Consider the following 13,512-nt stretch of genomic DNA (forward strand, 5'->3'; position numbering starts at 1 on the left):
AGAACTAGGCATGATAGGGAGAAAGAGACAGAAGAAGAGAGAGAAACAAGAGCAAGGAAAGGAAAGGTTAAGGTAGAAGACAAACCAGAGAGTCGCAAGAGGTGACGAAGAACAAAAATAGGTCCAAAGGACTACCCCCTTGGCCAAGGTGTTGAGGACTATGATGTTGTCGATGACATACGAAATCAAAAGGCATGGTCAATTGGTGGCTTTGAATGCTAAATTGAGGAGGCAGTGGACCAAGTGTGTGAGTATGCAACTTCCTTCCAAAAAGTAAAAGCATCAAAGCATGGTGTCATCCTTGAGGATCGGTCACCCGGTGGATATGGTGCCAATAGTTGAAGCTATGTTGGGAAAGAAGACGGAAGTGCAAGCATATGTGGATGATGGTGCCCAGGTGTGTGTCATGACTGAGGCTATCATGAAGGAAGCATTAGTCAAGATGTCAGTGAATGCTTCTATCCATATGAGGATGGCCAACCACAAAAAGGCAAGGTGTCTTGGGATAGCTAAAGATGTGAAGATAAAAGTCTTGGGGATCGAGTGCTTGGTTGATCGTTATGTGATGCAAGTGGGTGAGAATGCTTATCCGATCATTTTAGGGAGGCCATGCTTATAACCCTCTGTGCTAAGCAGGATTGGGGCACGGCCTTGATCACCATCCCTGACCAAGAGAAAGGAAGGACCATTGTCTACAACATGAAGACACATGAGAGCCGTACAGAGCCCCTATTGGATATGCAAGATATGAATTTGACAGAAACTACATCAAATGATAGTGATGCTTCGTCTACATCATCAGAAGAAAGTATAGAGGAAGGCTTGATGCAATTATGTCCTGATCTATTTGGGTTAAGTGTTGAAAAGGAAGCATCGATGCATGATGTGAAGGTCAAGGAGGAGAAGAATAATACAGAAGTAGTTGTAGAGCCTGCCAAAGTGAACGCAAGGAGCATGCTAGGAGAGGACTTGACAGAGAAACAAAAGAAGGAGTATGAGGACATGTTCACGGAGTTTCCCAAAGCTATTCGCATTGAATATACGGAGTTGCAAGGAGCTAAAGAAGTCGAGCATAGAATCAATCTAAAAGAAGGTGCCAAGCCAAAGGTTCAAAAGCTTAGGAGGTTGGGGGTCATTCATGAGAGGGCACTTCGTGAAGAGGTGATGAAGCTTTTGGAAGCAGATTTCATCTTTCGAGTAGAGGAATCTGAATGGGTCTCTCCAGTTGTTATGTGCCCAAGAAGAACGAAAGATTTAGGATATGTTCTGATTTCAAACCTTTGAATGCTACCACAAAAAGGAATCATTATCCACTACCCTTCCTAGATGAAATCCTCAATCAGGTTGCAGGTCATGAACGTTACTCAATCATGGATGGATTTTTTGGCTACTTTCATATCTTGATAGTGATTGAAGATCGATTGAAGATGACCGTCATTACTCCTTGGGGTTGTTTTGCCTACAAAATAATGCCTTTTGGGCTAGTTAATGCATATGCTACCTTACAAGGATGGATAACAGAGTGTTTGGTCCCTACTTGGGTAAGCTCATTCGAGTTTTCATGGAAGTCATTGGATGTTATAGCTCCAAGGTCACACATTTGGAGAAGCTGAAGTTGAGTTTTGAAAGGCTTCAACTAGAGGGTGGTAACTCAACCCAAAGAAGTGTACAAGTTTGATCATGCCAGAGTCCATTTGCTAGGACATGTGGTTTCCCCAATTGGAATAGAATCTGACCTAGACAAAGTTAAGGCTTTGTTGCTTATGGATCCACCCAGCAACACAAAGGATTTGGCATCATTTGTGCATAAGCTCAGATACTTGTCACGTTTTTTTGGATGTTATGTCGGTATGTGTATCCTCTCCAGAAATTGAGTCAAAGAGTTCAAGGGTTTGAGTGGAATCAAAACATGCAACAGGCTTTTCATGGTATCAAGGACATATTGTGTGCTTTACGAACAGTGAGTCCTCCCAACTTGCAATCGGCTTTCTATGTATCTATTGGTGTGGGGCAGTAGCTTTTGGGTCGGTTATCTTACAAAAACAGGGAAGGAACTTCAATCTAGTCTAATTTGAGAGCAAGATGAATAATGTAAGCGAGTTCTCCTACATGGAAATGGAACAGTGGGGATTCACCGTGGTTCTTGCTGTCGCAAGTTCAAAACATATCTGTTGCCCAAAAATTCTATGTGCTTACCACATCAAAACCTTTGCCGGATGTAGTACAACATTTGAAGCCTAGCAAGTGCACCTTAAAGTGGACTTTGGAGCTTCAAGAGTATGAGTTTGAGTTTAAAGTGGATCATTTTGTTAAAGCTCACCTAGCGGACATAGTGGTACACAAGGGAGGGGATCTTCCATCTTACCCAAGGGTTGACAAGGATGATCATGAAGAGGAAGTAGATATTACGGATGCGTATACATGATGTTTGATGGTGCATACAGGAAAGTTCTTCAAAAGGCAAGTGGTGGGGTAGTCATTAAGAACCCAAAAGGCGATACAATCTTTTCTAGCGCTTACGATCTTGATGAAGCTGAAAGTAACAATGAGACCGAGTATCACGCTTTTCCTTGGAGAAGCAGTGTGTTGAGTTTGGATTGAAGAGGGTCATTGTTGCAAAAGGGGATGCGATGCTAGTCATGAATCAGTTGCTTGGTTTGTGGAATGTTAAGAAAGACAATTTGAAGAAGTGGTTCTATGGCATCAAGAAGCTTTTGCATGAGTTTGAGAAGATACAGTTTAAGCATTTTCCTCGAGAGCAAAATAAAGAAGCTGATGAGTTGGCTAGAGACAAGTTGGATGCATTGGTAGCTCCTTTAAAGGTCAAGGAAACCTTGTATGGAGGAAGGGAATCATTGCAAGATGTAGAAGTATTTACTGGTAAAGGTGAAGGAGTACGAGCGGAAGTGCGACGCGAGAGACAGTGCGCTAAGAAGAGCACGACGATATGGTGAACTCTCTCTACTATAATGTGTAGAGCATAGTGAGTTCTTATTAGGTTTTTACAAAAGAATATGTGTACATACCTGGCGGCCCGCCCACTTACCTGGGCGACCACATTGAGCTTTATACACCAACAACCTCCCACTTAAAGTCCAATGTGGTACTTTAAGTGTGAGAGAAGCTACTATACAAGCTAATATACAAGAGATGTAGAGAAGTGATGTACTACCCTACACCTAACTGCTTGCGAAAATGCGCAAAGCTCTCTGAGGGAAGTCCTTTTGTAAGTAGATCAATAGGATTTTCTATGGTGTGAACTTTGACAAGCTGAAGTTGCTTATCCTCAAGCATTTCCCTGATGAAATGATACTTCACATCCACATGCTTTGTCTTTGAGTGATAAACTGGATTGCGAGCCAATTGTATAGCACTTTGACTATCACAATATAACACAGGCATCTCTTCTTTGATTCCCAAATCTATTACTAGTCGATTAAGCCAAATTGATTCTTTGCATGCCTTTGATGCTGCAACATATTCAGCCTCTGTAGTAGACTGAGTAACACAATCTTGTAATCTAGAACGCCATGATACTGCTCCACCAGCCAATGTAAAGACATACCCTGACGTAGACCTTCGGTTGTCTAAGTCACCTGCATAATCTGAGTCTGTAAAACCCTTTACACTTAGCTCCTGACTCCCATAGCATATGCGCATACTCTTTGTAGCTTTCAAGTATCTCAATATTCCTTTCACTGCCTCCCAATGTTTCTTGCCTGGGTTTGACATGTATCGACTTACTACTCCCACTGCAAATGCAATGTCTGGGCGAGTAGCAATCATTGCATACATCAAACTACCCACTGCAGACGCATATGGAATCTTATCCATTTCAGCCTCTTCTTCCTCAGACACACGACAATCTTGTTTGCTAAGTTTCACATATGGTGGTGATGGGGGCTTTTCACAAGCCAAGCTCCCATACCCCTCTTCTCTCGTCCCCACCCCATGAAAACCCCCTCTTTTGGAGGGAGTGATAAAAGGCATTGGAAAAAAGTAAGAAAAAAATAAAGTATGATTATGTAAATATATAAGAAAGGTAAAATAGGCCACCTCATGCCTGCGGGGCAGCCCATCCCCACCTTGCCTCCTTTTTCTTCACTGTTGCCCCGCCGTGTGTCCCTTTTCCTCTCCTCCACTCAAAAGGTCAACCCCCTCTCTCTTCCCCTTGTCCTTTCTCCTTTCTCTCTCCCCTCAAGCTACCCCACCTCTCACCAATAATGCATTCTAACTCACCAATAATGCACCCTAACTCACATGCAACTTATGCTATCTTCCAAAATAGTATACCCCACCCCCCCTTTCTCTCTCCTATCATATCCCATGACCCAAATACCCCCCTCTCTCTCTAAAGGGCACCATGTCTCTTGTCTTGTAGCTAAATAACCTCCCCCACACTCACACACACTCAGTTTCACTGAAAAAGGTGCCCACAGACCCATCCCCACCCGGTGGTTACCTGATTTTTCTTCTGTTCACACACATCTGCACACAGATTCACCTCTAAACACACTCCCCTCTCTCCCCTCTTGTAATTACTTTATTCTCCATGTCACCTCTCACTTTTTTTCATCAACCTATCTCTCTCTCTTAGTCTCTCTCTCATGAGACTGCTGTTCTGGCACATATACACACAGCCAGACAAGTGGGGCCCACAGTCACATGGCCTATGTAGATAATGATTTCTTCATTTCTAAATTCTAGAATTTCTCCACCCTCCTCCCCTATATAAACAGGGTTCACCATCACACTAAGGACACACACCATCACCAAAGAGTACACTATGCACTGTGTGTGCTTAGTGCACACACACACACCCACACCATCACCATCACCGCAATCACCATGCTCGTCTTGAGCATGACCTCTACACCCTTGGGCTATGGAAGATGAAGGGAAACTAAATGAAGGATGATGGCCATAACCCTCGTGCGAGTCTTCGCCATCAACTCCCACCTATCCGCCATGTGCTCTACCACGCTCTCCCTTCTCATTCCCCTACCCTATGCTCCCCATTTCATCGCCTTATTCTCTAAATAAAGCTTGAGGTTTTGTGAATACATTTTCTTGCAATGTTTTGCCCATGTGAGGTGTGCGGAATCGCCACCTAGTCTTTTGTTTGGAGTGAGCTTGTGTACGTGTGAAGGGTGTGCGGATTCGCCATCCTTTTGTGGTGCCTAAGTACTAAGCCGCTATACCCTCTCTCTCTCTCTCTCTCTCTCTCTCTCTCTCTCTCTCTCTCTCTCTCTCTCGATCTAATTCCCTTTCCTCTTCATCATTACTCCCAAGTATCCATCTCTCTTGGATGAAAACTTTGTTATGGTGGTGTGTTGTTTGCGTCCTAGCCGCTGAAGCTAGGTGGTGCCCCCTGTTTGCTTTACCATGACAGGCTCGAGGCGCGCCATTCGGTCCCCGGTGTTTTAGAGGCCGTCGGGGTTCGGGGTTCGCTTTTCTCCCGTCATTTGGTGCCCCCACTGAGGATCTTTTCATGAAACCCTTCAGTTTACAAGACTGAGACCCCTAAACTATTGTGAATGGATGAATGGCTAGCAGGATTTGCTAATCGGACGACAGAAGAAGAAGAGCTCCAAGCACAACTAGACGAACTCCGCATCTCCATCGAAGCTCAAGTGCCAGGCGTAACGGTAATCGATTTGCAGTGGGAGAGTCAACCAACACGCCAAACCCAGTGGATATACATAGGCCAAGTGCTAAGAAGAAGAAGGAGAAGGTCGAAACCATGTCCGCAACCTACAACCAACCCACAACAACAAAATGGAAGGAGCTCTACACAATAGAGAATCAACACTATTCTACTTTGAGAATCGGGTAACTCAAGTCACCGAGGTAATTATCACAGTCAGTTTTCAAGTCGCACCTAATGCTGCAGCACAGATAACGGAAGCATTGGCTCACACTCTCACTAGAGAAACTAGGGATCTAATGAGTTTGTTTCAGGAAAGAACACCATCCTCTCCCACAAGCTTGGACAGTGACTAAGCACCTCTAAGCTTCACATAAATCACTACAACCTACCTCAAGACAGATCACACATACCAACACGTGTACGCTCAATCAAGGTAATACTGGATTTGAAGGCTCACTACCAGCACGTCATTGACACCATGCCGGGTGGGGAGCGGTTTTTGGAGGTTCTGGCATCAGATCAACCATTTGTCTTACCTTTGGTACAAGGCAATGTACCGTTTGAAGTTTTAATCTATGTCCTAGTATAAGAGGGTATACACGCCTCCTTGTAAGGAAGAAAAAAACTTTTGCAAGTTAAGCAGTTAGTCTTTCTAGCTCTCTCTCAGTAATCATGGCAAGTGTAGCATTTCCAACATTTAAAGGAAAGAAGGGGGAGGATTTGGTAACAGACTTCCTAGATGACTTTGAAGTAGCATGTGTAGTGAGCAACAAAGATACGGATGAATCCCGGGTTAGAATCTTTAAGCATCTCATGAAGCTAGAAGCTAGATCATGGTACAATGCACTTCCACAAGCAACCAAGGATGACTGGGAACCCTTAAAAACCGCTTTTAAGAGGCGCTTTGGGGGAGGTACCACTTCAGAAAAGTTGTGGGACAAGTTGAGAGACTTGAAGCAGGAGGGTCTTTTAGAATATGCCACCTATGAGTCCAAATTTGTGGATTTGTGGGAACGGTGGGTTGAGTCACTGGCTAGGGGGGAAGCTGCACCCGATTTCCTAAAAAAAGATCGATTCACGCATGGCTTATGGCCGCTTCTCAAGGAGAAGGTGAAAGGTAGATTCCCGGCTACGTACGAGTTAGCCGTTGAGATTGCTCGCCTTAAAGACAAGAAGCTGCGAATGAAAGCCAAAGAAACCGAGTCAACAGAAGCAGGAACATCGCGTCGACCAGCAACTACGACAACCACCATACCACCACCACCGGCTCTTGGGGTAAGAGATGACCAACAAGATATGTTGGCCCATATTACTGACCAACTGCAGAATTTGTCTGTCCACTTAATACAGCAAGGGAGGAGTCAAGAAAGAGATCAAGACCTTGGAAGAGCATGACGACAAAACAGGGAGTATCATTGTTACAACTACGGGGAAGATGGCCATGAAATGTACTACTGCCCACACCCGAGGAGGCAGAATTTCAATAGAGGGGGGAGACAGAATCAGATCTCTCCACCAAGAGCAAGACCACCGCCACTCAGGCAACCAATCCCACCTGTTCAAATCACACCACCAGCGGTGCAACCACAGCTGGCCACACCAATTCGACGCCAGTCACCAATGCAACCACCACCACAATCACCACTTACAATCATCCTACGTCCACCACCAATTGGTACCCGCACACCAAGTATCATTGGTCTTGCAGAAGAGGTCAAGATGAGTGTAACGGAAGAAGGATCAAGTAAGAAGACTATTCGAAGAACTGAAGCAGTGGAACAAGAGGTGAAAGAATCAAAAGATGCTACCCATGTGGGGGAGGTAAGCCAAGAAAATTGTGTTACAAATGTGAGTACATCTTTAACCTTGAATGAAATAGGCACCAAAGAGATCAATCGACAACATTGGGCAGTAAGGGTAAGAATGTGTAAAGTGTTGATTAGGCCTCGTCAAAGTAAGAGGAATGCAAAGGGCATGAAAGATACAAGAGAAGAGGAAGACCAGCCTACTAGCAAGGCTTTGCAGAAGGTGGGCAAAATATCAAGCAAAGGGGAGGGCTTTGAAAACGGAAGCCTGTGCACCAGCATGGACCCAGGACAGTGTAGCAAGCTAAAGGAATCTTGCATCAAGGCAGTTTCACATGAGGACCATAACGAAGAGGTAAGTATGACTTAAGGTTTGGAGTTGGATATTTCTCCAGAGGCTTGGCAGCCGAGCAAGACTTTATTGTGTAGTGTTATAGACTTAGAGATGGGTAATGCCTCTAGTTTACTAAAGGGTGTTATAAACTTGGAGATGGGTAATGCCTCCAGTTTATGTGAGGATGTTCATAGTAATTTTGATGATCAATATGTTGCCAACCTTTTAAGGATGTTCCAAACTCCTCCACAACACAGCATTGTGTTTGCATGGGATGCATCAGACCTATGGCTATGGCTAGCCGCTATAACATATAGAGAGAAGATCAGCATTGAGATAAGAGCTAAGGAGCCATGGATAGACAAAAGCCTGATAGAATGCAAGAATGAAGACCTCCTTCGCAATTTGGTACAACTTTTTACAAATAGTGCATCCTCTCTTTGGAGAAAGGTAAGTGGATTACGCTTGTATTTAAGCCCCAAGGTAGGTGGCTTGCTATTAGCATCAGTAAAGGAAGTTGACATGTTTGAGCACACCCAAAAGAAGCATGATATGCTTGCAGTTTTTTCTAATGCCAGTAAGCAGGACTCTGAAGACAACTTGAGCTCACCACACCAACAAGGCAGCCATATATGGTGGATTCTTGGTACACTCTTGGGAATCATAATTTTCAGTTCTGTCTTTGCAGGAGCCAAGATGCTCATTTCCCCTCTCGCTACTAGTGGTTACAAATTTGATCCAATTTGGCATGCAAATTTTATTGTTCGGACACTGCAAACAATGATCCTATTTTTCACTTGGGATCCAGGAGGACATTGGCACAAAGTTCTGGAAGCCATGGGCTTCCCCTTTAATCAACCGACACTATTCCAAGGAACAAGTTATCACTCCGACCTGTTACAGACTCATGAATATCCCAGAAATCTCACCAATGGCCAAATGGAATGGCTAGTTCAGAAGGCAACTCGATATCGGATCCTACAGCTAAGCGGAAGAAGAAACAGAGCTAGAGACATGAATGCCTCTAGCCAAAAGGGGAGGGCTAATGATGGGGGCTTTTCACAAGCCAAGCTCCCATACCCCTCTTCTCTCGTCCCCACCCCATGAAAACCCCCTCTTAGGGAGGGAGTGATAAAAGGCATTGGAAAAAAGTAAGAAAAAAATAAAGTATGATTATGTAAATATATAAGAAAGGTAAAATAGGCCACCTCATGCCTGCGGGGCAGCCCATCCCCACCTTGCCTCCTTTTTCTTCATTGTTGCCCCGCCGTGTGTCCCTTTTCCTCTCCTCCACTCAAAAGGTCAACCCCCTCTCTCTTCCCCTTGTCCTTTCTCCTTTCTCTCTCCCCTCAAGCTACCCCACCTCTCACCAATAATGCATTCTAACTCACCAATAATGCACCCTAACTCACATGCAACTTATGCTATCTTCCAAAATAGTATACCCCACCCCCCCTTTCTCTCTCCTATCATATCCCATGACCCAAATACCCCCCTCTCTCTCTAAAGGGCACCATGTCTCTTGTCTTGTAGCTAAATAACCTCCCCCACACTCACACACACTCAGTTTCACTGAAAAAGGTGCCCACAGACCCATCCCCACCCGGTGGTTACCTGATTTTTCTTCTGTTCACACACATCTGCACACAGATTCACCTCTAAACACACTCCCCTCTCTCCCCTCTTGTAATTACTTTATTCTCCATGTCACCTCTCACTTTTTTCCATCAACCTATCTCTCTCTCTTAGTCTCTCTCTCATGAGACTGCTGTTCTGGCACATATACACACAGCCAGACAAGTGGGGCCCACAGTCACATGGCCTATGTAGATAATGATTTCTTCATTTCTAAATTCTAGAATTTCTCCCCCCTCCTCCCCTATATAAAGAGGGTTCACCATCACACTAAGGACACACACCATCACCAAAGAGTACACTATGCACTGTGTGTGCCTAGTGCACGCACACACACACCCACACCATCACCATCACCACAATCACCATGCTCGTCTTGAGCATGACCTCTACACCCTTGGGCTATGGAAGATGAAGGGAAACTAAATGAAGGATGATGGCCATAACCCTCGTGCGAGTCTTCGCCATCAACTCCCACCTATCCGCCATGTGCTCTACCACGCTCTCCCTTCTCATTCCCCTACCCTATGCTCCCCATTTCATCGCCTTATTCTCTAAATAAAGCTTGACGTTTTGTGAATATGTTTTCTTGCAATGTTTTGCCCATGTGAGGTGTGCGGAATCGCCACCTAGTCTTTTGTTTGGAGTGAGCTTGTGTATGTGTGAAGGGTGTGAGGATTCGCCATCCTTTTGTGGTGCCTAAGTACTAAGCCGCTATACCCTCTCTCTCTCTCTCTCTCTCTCTCTCTCTCTCTCTCTCTCTCTCTCTCTCTCTCTCTCTCTCTCTCTATCGATCTCATTCCCTTTCCTCTTCATCATTACTCCCAAGTATCCATCTCTCTTGGATGAAAACTTTGTTATGGTGGTGTGTTGTTTGCGTCCTAGCCGCTGAAGCTAGGTGGTGCCCCCTGTTTGCTTTACCATGACAGGCTCGAGGCGCGCCATTCGGTCCCCGGTGTTTTAGAGGCCGTCAGGGTTCGGGGTTCGCTTTTCTCCCGTCATTTGGTGCCCCCACTGAGGATCTTTTCATGAAACCCTTCAGTTTACAAGACTGAAACCCCTAAACTATTGTGAATGGATGAATGGCTAGCAGGACTTTCTAATTGGACGACAGAAGAAGAAGAGCTCCAAGCACAACTAGACGAACTCCGCATCTCCATCGAAGCTCAAGTGCCAGGTGTAACGGTAATCGATTTGCAGTGGGAGAGTCAACCAACACGCCAAACCCAGTGGATATACATAGGCCAAGTGCTAAGAAGAAGAAGGAGAAGGTCGAAACCATGTCCGCAACCTACAACCAACCCACAACAACAAAATGGAAGGAGCTCTACACAATAGAGAATCAACACTATTCTACTTTGAGAATCGGGTAACTCAAGTCACCGAGGTAATTATCACAGTCAGTTTTCAAGTCGCACCTAATGCTGCAGCACAGATAACGGAAGCATTGGCTCACACTCTCACTAGAGAAACTAGGGATCTAATGAGTTTGTTTCAGGAAAGAACACCATCCTCTCCCACAAGCTTGGACAGTGACTAAGCACCTCTAAGCTTCACATAAATCACTACAACCTACCTCAAGACAGATCACACATACCAACACGTGTACGCTCAATCAAGGTAATACTGGATTTGAAGGCTCACTACCAGCACGTCATTGACACCATGCCGGGTGGGGAGCGGTTTTTGGAGGTTCTGGCATCAGATCAACCATTTGTCTTACCTTTGGTACAAGGCAATGTACCGTTTGAAGTTTTAATCTATGTCCTAGTATAAGAGGGTATACACGCCTCCTTGTAAGGAAGAAAAAAACTTTTGCAAGTTAAGCAGTTAGTCTTTCTAGCTCTCTCTCAGTAATCATGGCAAGTGTAGCATTTCCAACATTTAAAGGAAAGAAGGGGGAGGATTTGGTAACAGACTTCCTAGATGACTTTGAAGTAGCATGTGTAGTGAGCAACAAAGATACGGATGAATCCCGGGTTAGAATCTTTAAGCATCTCATGAAGCTAGAAGCTAGATCATGGTACAATGCACTTCCACAAGCAACCAAGGATGACTGGGAACCCTTAAAAACCGCTTTTAAGAGGCGCTTTGGGGGAGGTACCACTTCAGAAAAGTTGTGGGACAAGTTGAGAGACTTGAAGCAGGAGGGTCTTTTAGAATATGCCACCTATGAGTCCAAATTTGTGGATTTGTGGGAACGGTGGGTTGAGTCACTGGCTAGGGGGGAAGCTGCACCCGATTTCCTAAAAAAAGATCGATTCACGCATGGCTTATGGCCGCTTCTCAAGGAGAAGGTGAAAGGTAGATTCCCGGCTACGTACGAGTTAGCCGTTGAGATTGCTCGCCTTAAAGACAAGAAGCTGCGAATGAAAGCCAAAGAAACCGAGTCAACAGAAGCAGGAACATCGCGTCGACCAGCAACTACGACAACCACCATACCACCACCACCGGCTCTTGGGGTAAGAGATGACCAACAAGATATGTTGGCCCATATTACTGACCAACTGCAGAATTTGTCTGTCCACTTAATACAGCAAGGGAGGAGTCAAGAAAGAGATCAAGACCTTGGAAGAGCATGACGACAAAACAGGGAGTATCATTGTTACAACTACGGGGAAGATGGCCATGAAATGTACTACTGCCCACACCCGAGGAGGCAGAATTTCAATAGAGGGGGGAGACAGAATCAGATCTCTCCACCAAGAGCAAGACCACCGCCACTCAGGCAACCAATCCCACCTGTTCAAATCACACCACCAGCGGTGCAACCACAGCTGGCCACACCAATTCGACGCCAGTCACCAATGCAACCACCACCACAATCACCACTTACAATCATCCTACGTCCACCACCAATTGGTACCCGCACACCAAGTATCATTGGTCTTGCAGAAGAGGTCAAGATGAGTGTAACGGAAGAAGGATCAAGTAAGAAGACTATTCGAAGAACTGAAGCAGTGGAACAAGAGGTGAAAGAATCAAAAGATGCTACCCATGTGGGGGAGGTAAGCCAAGAAAATTGTGTTACAAATGTGAGTACATCTTTAACCTTGAATGAAATAGGCACCAAAGAGATCAATCGACAACATTGGGCAGTAAGGGTAAGAATGTGTAAAGTGTTGATTAGGCCTCGTCAAAGTAAGAGGAATGCAAAGGGCATGAAAGATACAAGAGAAGAGGAAGACCAGCCTACTAGCAAGGCTTTGCAGAAGGTGGGCAAAATATCAAGCAAAGGGGAGGGCTTTGAAAACGGAAGCCTGTGCACCAGCATGGACCCAGGACAGTGTAGCAAGCTAAAGGAATCTTGCATCAAGGCAGTTTCACATGAGGACCATAACGAAGAGGTAAGTATGACTTAAGGTTTGGAGTTGGATATTTCTCCAGAGGCTTGGCACCCGAGCAAGACTTTATTGTGTAGTGTTATAGACTTAGAGATGGGTAATGCCTCTAGTTTACTAAAGGGTGTTATAAACTTGGAGATGGGTAATGCCTCCAGTTTATGTGAGGATGTTCATAGTAATTTTGATGATCAATATGTTGCCAACCTTTTAAGGATGTTCCAAACTCCTCCACAACACAGCATTGTGTTTGCATGGGATGCATCAGACCTATGGCTATGGCTAGCCGCTATAACATATAGAGAGAAGATCAGCATTGAGATAAGAGCTAAGGAGCCATGGATAGACAAAAGCCTGATAGAATGCAAGAATGAAGACCTCCTTCGCAATTTGGTACAACTTTTTACAAATAGTGCATCCTCTCTTTGGAGAAAGGTAAGTGGATTACGCTTGTATTTAAGCCACAAGGTAGGTGGCTTGCTATTAGCATCAGTAAAGGAAGTTGACATGTTTGAGCACACCCAAAAGAAGCATGATATGCTTGCAGTTTTTTCTAATGCCAGTAAGCAGGACTCTGAAGACAACTTGAGCTCACCACACCAACAAGGCAGCCATATATGGTGGATTCTTGGTACACTCTTGGGAATCATAATTTTCAGTTCTGTCTTTGCAGGAGCCAAGATGCTCATTTCCCCTCTCGCTACTAGTGGTTACAAATTTGATCCAATTTGGCATGCAAATTTTATT

This window comes from Adiantum capillus-veneris, chromosome 29, assembly GCF_014529385.1.
Source record: "Adiantum capillus-veneris isolate H3 chromosome 29, ASM1452938v2, whole genome shotgun sequence".
Lineage (NCBI taxonomy): Eukaryota > Viridiplantae > Streptophyta > Polypodiopsida > Polypodiales > Pteridaceae > Adiantum > Adiantum capillus-veneris.